This window comes from Microcebus murinus, chromosome 10 (genome assembly GCF_040939455.1).
Source record: "Microcebus murinus isolate Inina chromosome 10, M.murinus_Inina_mat1.0, whole genome shotgun sequence".
NCBI classification, from domain to species: domain Eukaryota; kingdom Metazoa; phylum Chordata; class Mammalia; order Primates; family Cheirogaleidae; genus Microcebus; species Microcebus murinus.
Genome location: NC_134113.1, coordinates 63,271,979 through 63,284,062, shown reverse-complemented (window position 1 = coordinate 63,284,062; position 12,084 = coordinate 63,271,979).

Sequence of the window (12,084 nt, the reverse complement as noted above, 5' to 3'; positions counted from 1 at the left end):
GGATTGAGCTTTCTTGTCCATAAATACCTGGGCATTTTTGTGCAAGACAATTAACATATGTCTGCTACATTTTAGACACAAAAGATGAACAGTTCTATAAGCATGATCATTTTTCTGGATTTAATTTTGACTCTCACTTACTTAAAATCATCAACAAAATTGTATATGATAATAGCTCAGCTAATAGATATAATGTGGCCTTCTCCCAAAAATCTATTTTTGCTGTGCTTGACAGATGAAGTAGTTCTCTTCAACTTTATTAAGGTTTTGGCAATGCTTCCTTTTTTTTAGTCTTATGCAATTATTCTTCAAGGTAATAAACATGAGTCATTCTTTTATGATTGTTAATCTATTTTTATGTATCTGCATAATATGTAGTTGATGAACTTTAATAAAATCTGAAGTGAAGTCCCCTTGAGGCCATTTTCAGGCTGGTTTTGCTGCAGTGAGTGGAAATTCAGTTAGCTCAGCATACAGTGTGTTTCCCTTTAAAATAAATGGGCTAATGAGAAGCATGTCTGTGCTGGCCTGGTATAATGGTCTGGCCTCAAACACTGGTTGTTAAAACAAACTACACACCATCCAAGACCTAACTGCCAATGACTCTATGGTGTAACATAACTTAATTGAATATACTCTCAGCTTGGAAAAGGTAAATAAGAAACAACAAGAATAAGCATGTCTGCAAGCACACTATCTAACTCTATTTCTGGAAAAAAATCTAGATTACAGAGGGACAAAACTCAATTAGAAAATTCAGTCAGAAGAGAAAATTAGAAAATTTTCTCTTCTGAAGAAATGTTTCAGTAATCAGTAAATAATTCAACTATAAATGGTTCTTCCTTTGACCTAAATATGAGACATTAGACTGACAGTTCTGGTAGCATAGCATAGAATTTTATGAAATTTAATAAATTAGAAATTTTATCTACACCATGTAATTTCAAATATTTCTTCTTTTTGTAAAGACATTCCCTAGGGTCTCTCTCTTCCATACTTCTGACAAATAGTAGGTATAATTGCTCTTCAAACCATTGTTTCTTCCACATTACTGTATTTTATTATTGTATATGTCCATCTCGTCTATTTATTGTAAATCTCTATAGATGCCAGTGACCTTTCTTCTATTTTTTTAAATTCACAATTATAATGTGTTACACAGTTTAAAAATAGAATATGAATGGAATAAAATGAATTTTAAATTCTAAAATTATAAAAGGATCTTCAAAAGTCAATTTGCCAAATTCTTCATTTTCAGGTGACTGGACATTTACACCCAGTGACAAGAATCACACACAAACCCACAAACATACTGGAGAAAAGCTGTGAGCCTTTAAAAAAATGTTTTCAATGCATAAGCCAGTTGCTGATGCCACACTTTTTATCAATGGTGAGACTCACTGCCAGCTGCAGTGTGGCAATGCATATTTCTCTTATGGTTGGAAAGTGCAAAGCTGGTAGCTCAGGTTCTCTGCCATTCAGTCCGAGCTCAAATAGAAATAGCACCCATGCAGTGTCTGAAGCAGTGGCCAGTGGTAAGGAGTGCTGTGAAGTTGATAAGCACTTGATTCTTCATTGTGCTTGAAAATTAACATATTTAAGTGTTCTTCTCACCTTAGCTTCTTCACGATTACTGAGTATTACCATGGGCTTATGCTGATTAAGACATATATTCAAATTAAAGTTAAAATTTGTGTGTGTGTGTCAGTTTTCTATATGCTTGTGATTCTACTAAAAACTTTCACATCACCTTAAGAGTAAAGACTACTTTTCATTTTATTTCCAAATTCCCAGAAAAGTTATATTTGTTTATTGGAATTTGGCAGAACTTTTTAAAAATGATGTTCTTGACAACACCTCATCAAGGCTAGTTTATTTTTTTACTACAAGGGCTTTACATTCCACTTTCCCTGTATTGTAAGGGATTCTTCTTTATTTATTTACGTCCAACTGAAATCCCTCTTGCTTTAATATAAACCATGTTTTTCTCATACTCCTGGACAAACAAAAGATTGATTTAGCATCCCTCACTTGTGCATAGTACTTTTTGCCCATCAATTCTTATTTCTATAGTTTGATCTTCCCTCTATAACTCCATTATCATCTGCTATTGCCAGAATGTAGCTTCAGCTGCAATTTTGTGTGCAAGTCTGTGTGCATATGTGTGCATATATTGTGCATAGTAAAAGTGTGTTAATTGAAGATGGCAAATTGATTATTAATTTGTCTCAAGAAACCCATAGGTTCCATATCATTGTTCTATGCCCAGCACCTACACAGGCCATTCTTAGAAACAGAGAAGAGGACACTGGCAAATCATAATGCCCTCTAGTAAATTATATTTAAGAACCAGCAAGTCAAATGTAAAAAGAAAACAATAGGAGTATAAAACAAAAATAAGGGCACGAGACAAAAATGCTTATAAAAGTGTACCAGAAATTTACAGAATCATACACCAAATAGATATTGGTAACCTATTTTTTTTTTCATTAATATAACCGGATGCTGGAAACATATACCATGAATCATGAGAGGAGGAGGGCATTGGAAATTCCTGGCAACTGAAAGGACCTATGTTTGTTTAATGCCAAGATATGTTTTAGCTCTATATTTACTCTAGATTATCATATTCTTAAATCTTTGAAAACATACTGCCTCCCATTAGAAAAGCTGGTTATATTAGGCCACAATTGATGATTAAAAAAAATAAAGAAAAGGAGAATGCTGGTTATTTTCTACAAGGGCTATAACACCTCTACAATTGTCTGCTACTTACTAATTTGGGGAACCTGGGTTAGATTCTCTGAACTTCAGTTATCTCATTTTCTAGAGGGATATAATGATACCTCCTAGGACTGTTTTAAAGATTAAATAGGATAATGTCCATAAGCACCTGGCAAGTAAAAGAAGTTCAATAAATATGGGTTGATATTTTCTTGGCACAGTACCTTGGCATTGCAAAAGCCCCCCAACATATTGGTGGGATGCGTGACTGCATAGCAATATACTGAAGAATAGACTTTTTAAAAGAACAAATTATTTAAAAACTAGCTTTTACATAGAAGCCAAACTGAAAGAGCTCCCAATAGTCAAATATAGAACAATTTGAGCAATAAAATAAATACCATGGTCTTGGGTTATACTCCCAAATATAAAATAAATATAAATGAGTCTATGCTGATATAAATGATGGAGTAAGTAAAAGCAGAAGAGACAAATCTCCTTTATGAAAAGATTCCAATTAATATATGTAGATACTCCCTGCTCTAGTTTAGCCGTCCCTCCCATCTGGAGTGTGTGCTGGATTTAGGACTTAGTGATTATCTTACAAAGAATACAGAGGGAAAAGGATAAAAACAGTGTGAAAAAGGGGGAAAACCTGAAAAACACTACCTTAAACAAGAAATCAAGGTGGCAAGTCATGTTGGTTTCATGTATTTCCTGATAGAAAGTGATGAGAATGGTGCTTCACCTTTGTGTGTTCTTCACAAAAACCCATAATCCCAGTCCTGACTAGGAGAAAAACATGAGCCAAACTGAAACTGAGGAAAACATTCTTCAAAATACCTGACCAGTATTCTTCAAAACCATCAAGGTGATAAAAACAAGGGAGTCTGAAAAACTGTCACAGACCCGAGAGGAGAAGACTGAGAACCTTGAGAATTAAGTGCAACGTGACATTCTGGAACCTGGGGCATTAATAGAAAACTGATAAAATTCAAATAAAGGCTGTAGGGTAGTTCATAGTAATATATTCATGTTAATTTCTCAGTTTTTACAGATTGCATGATTCTATGAGGTCTTAACACTAGGAGAAACCAGGTAAAAGGTACAGAAACTCTATATTATCTGTGCAACTTTTCTGTAAATCTAAAATTATTCCAAAATAAAAATTGTGGTTTTTTTCAAGAAAGAAACCTTTATATGTGGCATCACTCTTTCTTTATTACCTAATTTCAGACACAAAGAAAATCCACACAAGAAACTGAAATTCTACCTCTTCCTCTGTTTCATCTGTATTATTGTAATACAATGTTTGGTGAAGTTGTGAGGATTAAACAATTCAAAAAGTAACATGATAAAGCTCTTTGAAATCCCAAGATTAAAGAAAATTACGTAAGTATGTAAATAAAGACTTAGACCATTCAAAGTGTTTCTGGATATGTATGTGAGGCCTAAATAAGAGATGAATCTGTGAGCTGTTTTCTGTAATATTTCAAATGCATTCTGCCTATAACTGGGAGTGTACAATGCTGAAATAACTGATTGAAAACTGAAAAATCCAATCAATTTAATTATTGCATATCATGTACCATGAAGTCCCAGTTAAGTAAATAAATTATTTTTGCTGACTTCACCTGTGTTTTTGCTTTTTGGTTTTTAAAATATTAACATTTAGAATGCACACAGAAATAGTCAGAAAGATACTTAACTTTCTGTTTGAAACTAACAGGCAGTGCTTCTAACATCTTGTGGAATGAGAGCCATCGCGTGGTTGGTGTTCCATCAAAAACACCCCTCTACAGAAATGATCCAGTTCAGCTGCAGTGGCTGAATTGCCTTCCTGTGAGTTCCATATTTTTGACAACTTTCCCAGCTCCTACAACTCAGGGTCATTAATGGATAATATTTAACAGGGTCTCTGCTCTATTCTCTGTGAATCTAGAAACTCCCTCAGCCATCTGCCTGCCAGCCTGAGCCCTAGCTTTTGACCTTCCTAATTCAAATCATAAAGTTTAAATTTGGGGTTTTAATTGACAAATGAGCTTTTATTAGACTGGCATATTTTTGGTTAAACACAGCTGTAGCTACATTCACACCAAAACTCTTATATATTTAATTTTGTCAGTACAAACTAATGGTTAATCTGGTGAACAAAAGTTGTAGTTCAATTGTTGACTAATCTGTCCAGCTTTTATTGTTAGTTTCATCAGAATGTTGATCCCACTAATCTAAAATAGAACTTAGTTAGAAGGGATTCTTCACTTGTTCTCAAAACATTTATTTATAATCCAGTTCATGTAACAGAGAAAGCATGGGCTTTAAAGCCATATAGATCTTCCTGACAATTTTATTAACTTACTGTGTGACCTTGACAAGCCACTTGACCTCTCTGATCCTCAATTCCTTATTCAGTAAAATGATTATTAAAAATATCAACCTTACATAGCTATTGTGAGGATGAAATAGATTAAAATATGCAAAAGTACTTAGCATGATGCCCAACTCAATAAATCCCCTTTCAACAGCAAAATGATGTTAGAGACGGTGGTTACATCTCAAGTAGCTCACAAAAACCTAGATAGCCACACTATGTAACCGAAATATATCTTTCTTAATAAAAATAAATAAATTAGAAGAAATCATATTGTTGCTACATTCCTGATTAATGCAACACAGAAAATTAAAAAAAAAACTAAATAATTGAGGAATTAAAGTTGTGTTCCCTCCCACATGTGATCTAAATATGTTGATTGTTGGTACTTGAAAAAAGGTATGTTTCATAAAGGAAAGTTGAAAGTACTTGAGGTTTGCCTAGTGATTTTTGTTTGTTTATCTTATAAACATTGTCTTTTTTCAGGTACTAGGCTGGGCACTGGAAGAATTTAAAAAGCAATCAGCAAAAGAAAAAAGAAACAAAAAACTCTGAGCAAATGAAGATGAGAACACTGCCCTCTTGTTGCTTACAGTCTAGGGAGGGAGAAATTCCAGGACACATTTATAGTGTCAGGCTGAGATAAGGCCCCTGATAATGCAATGAGTGGAGTGACAAAGACAGGGATTTCCTGGGATGATGGAAGAGGAGGGAGGGCAGAGGAGGGAATCAGACACCGGCTCGCAGAGGCAGTGTGTTTACACCTGAGAACAAGCTATGGGCTGAAGGAGTAACTGAGGTGTGACTGGTGAAAACAAGAGTGTGAGGATTTGCTTCCAGAGGGAATGACTCAAGAGGGAAAAGCACAACATGGTGAGGAGGAGATACTATTTCTTCTGCACTGCAGCTAAACATGCCAGGGGGCTGAGTGCTTCCAGCATGCAGGGATGTATGTTTGTGAGGCTGACATTTGCCACCGGGAAATAAATACAAAGGTAGTTGATCCCAGAGCAGTATAAATGATCTGTTTTTGGAAAATGTAAATGTAAATGAAGCTTGCTGGGACAAGGGTGATGTTAACCATAGGGCTGCACCTAGAATCATGAGCTTTAGGAAGCATAGTTTAAAAGACAACAACCTGAAAAAAAAAATTTTTTTTTTCCCTTTAAGAGACACATGCTTCACACCTGCGTGAGTAACCCTGGAATGTTCAATAAGCCCAACTGATATAAGGAATGACTCATTCTTGCCTAATAAGTGAAAGAATGAAGTTTGGGAAACAAAATCAACTGTTCCCCAACCTGAATGGTTTATTTCACAACTTAAAGTTTACCATAAAACAAATATAACTCAAGTCACAATGCAACGATGATTGATGTTTTTCATCAACATCCAATTATCATTCCATCAAGCACTGTTGTCTGGGCCAAGTACAACATAGAGTACACATCTAGAAAGGGTTATTCTCTCCACCTTTTCAAAATAACTTGCAGGATATAACTGCACTTAGTGAATTTCTGACTTGTTAGATCATGTCACAGGGAACCTCTACAAATGAATTTGAGTGCTGTGTTATCACATCACCTTTGCTTTCCAAAGAATATTGGTTGCTTTTACTATTTGAAGTTAAAAAGAAAGCCCCTTTCATTTCTCTAACTCACTCCTTTAGAATAATCTGCATCTGTGTGTCTTTTGTCTTTTGTTAGCTGTGAAGACAGCCACTTAGGTATCAGGCACGATGTCAGGCTGCGGGTGTGAGGTCTTGCAGGAGGTAAGGCGAACTGGTGGGATTTCAGGAAAACAAAAACAAAATGAAAACATCCCTTTGACTGGGCTTCAAAGGAAGCCATCACATTCAGGAACAGCTCTTCAAGAAAACACAATCACTTCCCATTTTGTTCTGGGCTAAGCCCGTGGTTCAAAAGAAGCATGATGGATGGCTTGGAGACTGCTGTAGTAAAAAAACTCCTCACATTCCCAGCAATGCCTTTTGTCCCAGATCGCTTTGCAAGCAGCTCCCTCAAAGAGGCAGGAAGCTTTCTCACCGATTCTGAACCTCCTCTCCTCTGGGGAGGCAGCAACAGCTGCTTCACCGTCAGCGGTGACTTGCTGAGGAAGACAAAGAACGCACCTTCCCTGTCTGGAACTGCAGGGAGGGCTGAGCAGTGAAATGTAATTAGTTGCTCAAATTGGAATTTGGCCAGAACCCCAAGGCTAACAACGTACACTTACAAGGGGAAAAATGCTCTAATGAACTTAGAAAGAAGAGATCTAAAAATTATATCAAAACAGACAACACAACTTATCCTGCCGTGGCTTATTTCAGCAGGGTGTGACTTGGAGGGAGGTAGGAGGGAAAGAATCTGGCTCTCCGGGAATTTTGACTATCCATGGTGTAAATGGAATCACTAACATGACTTTGCCTCACTTTTAAAACCTTGTTTCAACCTAGAATGATAATTAGGAAGCAGATCTGGCTTGAATTTATTTTCAATTTTATCTTAACTTCAAGTTAAAATTCACAAATTCCCATCTAGGACATCGGTTCCTGCTGACACCTCCTTCCAAAGCTCATGAAGAATGTGTGAGAATGTCCAAGCAGTGTGCAGAGCTGCTTGAACAGAACGGTGCCAGGTTCTTCTCCCATCTCACCAGGGGTCCACTGAGCACAGCCCATGAGAATACAGGGGGCACACACAACCCTGCCAATTCAAGTTTAATTTAATTCAGTCCGCATTTGTGGGCCAAGTGGGTGCTGTGAGCTGTAGGGTATCATAAAGAGTATCACAGACAAGAGATGTTAATTTGGGCTGTGGGGAGAGTGGAAGAAAAGCAGACAGGCAGCCTTTGATTTGAAGCCCAAAACATTAGGGGGAACCAATACTGGGAGCATTGTCTGTAGAGATGGGCTCAGAAAGCACAGCCAGATGCACCAGATACAGCACACAAAGCCCAGAGACGGGGTGAGTGCATGGGCAGGATGCACTGGCTGCCAGATGTGATGATGATTCCCCAGTGGGTGGGCATGGCTGATGACAGAGGACCTGGGGCAGGAGTTGCTTGGCAGACAAGAACCCTCAAGGTCTTCATCACCCTTTCAACAAATGTATATTGAGCATCTCCCCTGTTAGGCATGTTGTAGGCATAAATGATCAGCATGGCAGATGCTGCCACATAGGAACTTAGTTCACAGGCAAAATAGTAAGCCACCAAAAGATCTGTAGTTATAGGGCAGATTCTAGTCTCCTCGGCAGGAGAACCAGAGAGCAGCTTTCAGATCAGAGTTCCCCAATCTCGATGGTGACAGGTTACAAAAAAGTAACTAGAAAATATGAACCATCAGAGTCTGCTAGATGATTAGTAGGTTTTCAAAGTAAATTTCACTGAGTCATCAAATGCCCCGACTGGTGAAAAACAGAGATGAGCAAAAATGAAGTCTTCATTCTGACCAACACATCTATACACTTTCATCTGTCTTCCTTGTAAGTAAACTTACGTTGTCCTGATTGAAGAATAAACTTATTTATTTTTAAATAAATGAATAAATTTTATTTATTCTATAAACATTTGTTAAGCATTTACTAAGTAAGTACTAGGAGCTGCAGCAGACCTTTTAGATGCCAAGATGAAAATGGCAAAAGCCCTGACCTCGAGGAACTTGTAGTCACTTGGAGAAGACAAAGAAGTGAACTAGCCACCATGGAATAACATAATAAATGCCTTCTTACCTGTGCCTCCACCCCTGTGCTACTGGGATTCTAGTCCAGTAGACTCAAGGTGGGATTTGAATGCTAGAAGCCAGAGCTCAAGTTCGGCTAGGAAATCACAATGGAGGTGGACTGAAGCAGAGAGATCCACTCCGGAGTGAATTGAGTGAAAATGCTTCAAGTGATCCAAAGACTAAGTGGAACACAAAGATGAAGCAACAAGCCCAAAGCCTGTAACATTGGGTAGATCTAGAAGAAAGCGAGGTGGGGACTGAAGAAGGCGATTCTGTGTGACAACAACAGAGAAACCTGCTCAGAAGTGAAAATACAGCTATTGATCTCTGGCTGTATAGGAGGAGGCAGGCTAGGCAAGTTTCAAAAAGCCTATACAGGATAAAATATGGACAAATACATAAAGCTCTGAGAACAGAGAGGATGAGGGCAGGGAGGGAACTCATTTGTGATGCAGCAAGAGATGGGGGCCGGGGGTGTGCGGAGGTGGTCACAGAAGGAGCAATGATGATTTGACTTTCCAGGAATAAACAGGAGTTAACCAGACAGGGGAAGAGAAGAACACCCCAGGAAGAGGCAACCCCATTGCTAAGATACTGCAGCTTCCTAGACCACCTGATGGTTGGTTTAATGGCTGAGCCTCTTTGGAGCAGCTGCAGATGAGGCTAAACCAGAATTTTTCCTATTTATATTATTTGGATAACTGATCTATAAATCACAAAATTATAGATTCAGGGATATTGTAGAAACTACCCAATAAAAGAAAATATTTTTATTGACTCCAAAATTAGTTTCTATTTAGTCTATGTAGTCAACTAGAATTATTCTGTGACCTGCCAACAGTTCAATTTCTTCTTCCTTTCTTAGGAAAACATTAAATCTGCTTAGTTCAGTTAAAAAATGAACACAGCCATTTTCATGCTTCCTGATGAAATTACAACACCTTATATGATCCTGGTACTTAATCACTGTTAAATATAAATTCAACTGCTGAGGGCTTAAGTTGAGTGGCTTTTATTTTCAGGTCTTCAACCTCTCATATATTTATTTTCACAGATTTCCTGACTTAGAAATTACATGAGATAGATTCAGTCATTAGCTACAAATTAAAGATTTGCTGCAAGATACTGCAGTCCTTTGTAGGCAAACATTTTGTGGCTGCCTGTTTATGGGACTAATCTTTAGGCACAATAATCCGACATCAGGTGGCACTTGGTTACTGTCCCATTGTTTCATCAATTATTTGAGTGCTTGTTGTGTCAGTGGTATGTAAAATGCTGTTCTTAATTATACAAATCCTATCCTCAGATCAACTTGTCCCTAGATAACATGAGTTTCAGCTTTATGCACATTCTTTTAAACATTACCAAATGTGCAATCACATAAAATTACTGATTAAACTTTTGGAACAAGTAGCTGAGATCATTTGGTGCTAATAGCAGCCAAGGCAGAGATTTGTGTTATTCGGAGCAGGAAACTGAGCACTTTCATCAGGTCTATTTATTGTTCAGCTTAGTTTATAGTCTTTATTCTGGATGAATTAATAATAATCCTTTAGAATCACAGAGCACCTCTCTTACACGAATACAAAGCATTCTCTCATACCCTCTCTCGATTCATTTTGCAACATCCCCATAAAGCAGGAAGGGTCAGGTATTCAGACAGGAAACCAACGCAGATGCTAAATGACTTTCCCCGGGACATATGGTTAGCCACAGACAGAGCTGTAACAAGAATGTGAGTCCCCTGACATCAAGGTCAGCGGTGATGCCGTCAGACTGGGGGTTCTCAAAGGACGATCTGTGAAGGCTCTCAGCTTATCCGTAGGCTGGGGGCTATGAAGTTGAAGTCAGCTGCCATGCCTAAAACATTTCCACTCCCTGCCACCATTAATTCCATACAATAAACATCTGGAATGTGACAATAGCTGCAATGCTGTTGCTAGTGTGAAGTCTCCCATCTTTCAATAATTTATAAAAAGAGTCCTTTCTCTGAACTTTTCTTCTTGGGCTACTATTCTATTTCACTTTTTTCCCCTTTTATTTCTTTTCTTCCCCCATCAAGAGCAGGACTGAGACATATAACTACAATGTTGACACATCTTCAAACTAATAATTTAAATGTTTGCTCAACACTTATTTAGCGTAGATTGGTAGACACAGATTTTCAATGTCTAGTAAAAATATTCTAGAAAAACGGATACACTTAATAATTCACTTCAATTGGCTGACAGGGGTTTAGTTCTTGTTCTCCAGTTTTATTTTTGCAATAATTTTCCAAATCAGATGACTTCTTAGGAAACATACTAAAGTATTTCAAATTTAGGCAATAAAATAAATCACTTGTTCCAGTAAACAGCACCACACCCAGGCATTATTCAGCTTCAGAATTTAGCTGAACTATGATGGCTGAATTGAGAGCAGGGAACCTTCACATGTGTGCTGCAAAAATGCTAAAAAACAAGCAAACAACAATAAGCAAAAAACAAAGAACCAGAAAGAAGGCAGAGGAAAGTTCTAAACTTTCACTGGAGGGACCATTACTTGGTGAGAGGAGAGTAGGACCCGTTTACATTTTTTTAGTTGTGTAAAGAGCCCTGTGTACAGCTTAGAAATAGCTGGCATCACATTCCTGATTTCCCCCCAGGTCTGTAAATCTGCATCCCTAACCTTTCTTATAGCTCCAGATCCACTTTCTAATTGCCTGATTTGAGAAGTACACGTGGAGGCCACTTCTGTACATCAAACTCAGTAGATCCAAATGGACTCAACCTTTCTCCTTCAAACTCTGCTGATTTATGTCAGGAGACTCAAAAATATTTCTTTTATTAACATCTCCTTTTGCATTTCTAGGGTCACTAACTTTCACTGATTTGTTCATTCATTAAAGAGTTCATTCAAGAATTCCTGAACACTATTCTAGGAACTAGGAAACCAGAGATCCACAGAAAATAGCTTAGAGAGGAATGATAGTTATAATCCAAAAAGTATAATGATTCTAAGTGCTATAGCATAGCTTTGCCACCTCTTCCCTGAACAACTGCTAGAATCCTTTACAAGCCCTTCTCTTTTGCCTCAGTCTACCCTATTCCTTCCCTCAGTCTATCCTAGTACTCCACAGTCAGATTAGTTTTCTGAAAATCTTCTCAGAAACACTCGGTGACGTCTGGCAGCCCCTGAAATAACAGCCCACATCACGGCCCTCTGCAGTTCTGGTGTTGTAAAGAATCGAGGACTCAATGTGCACCTGGATGGTGAGGGTTCAAGACCA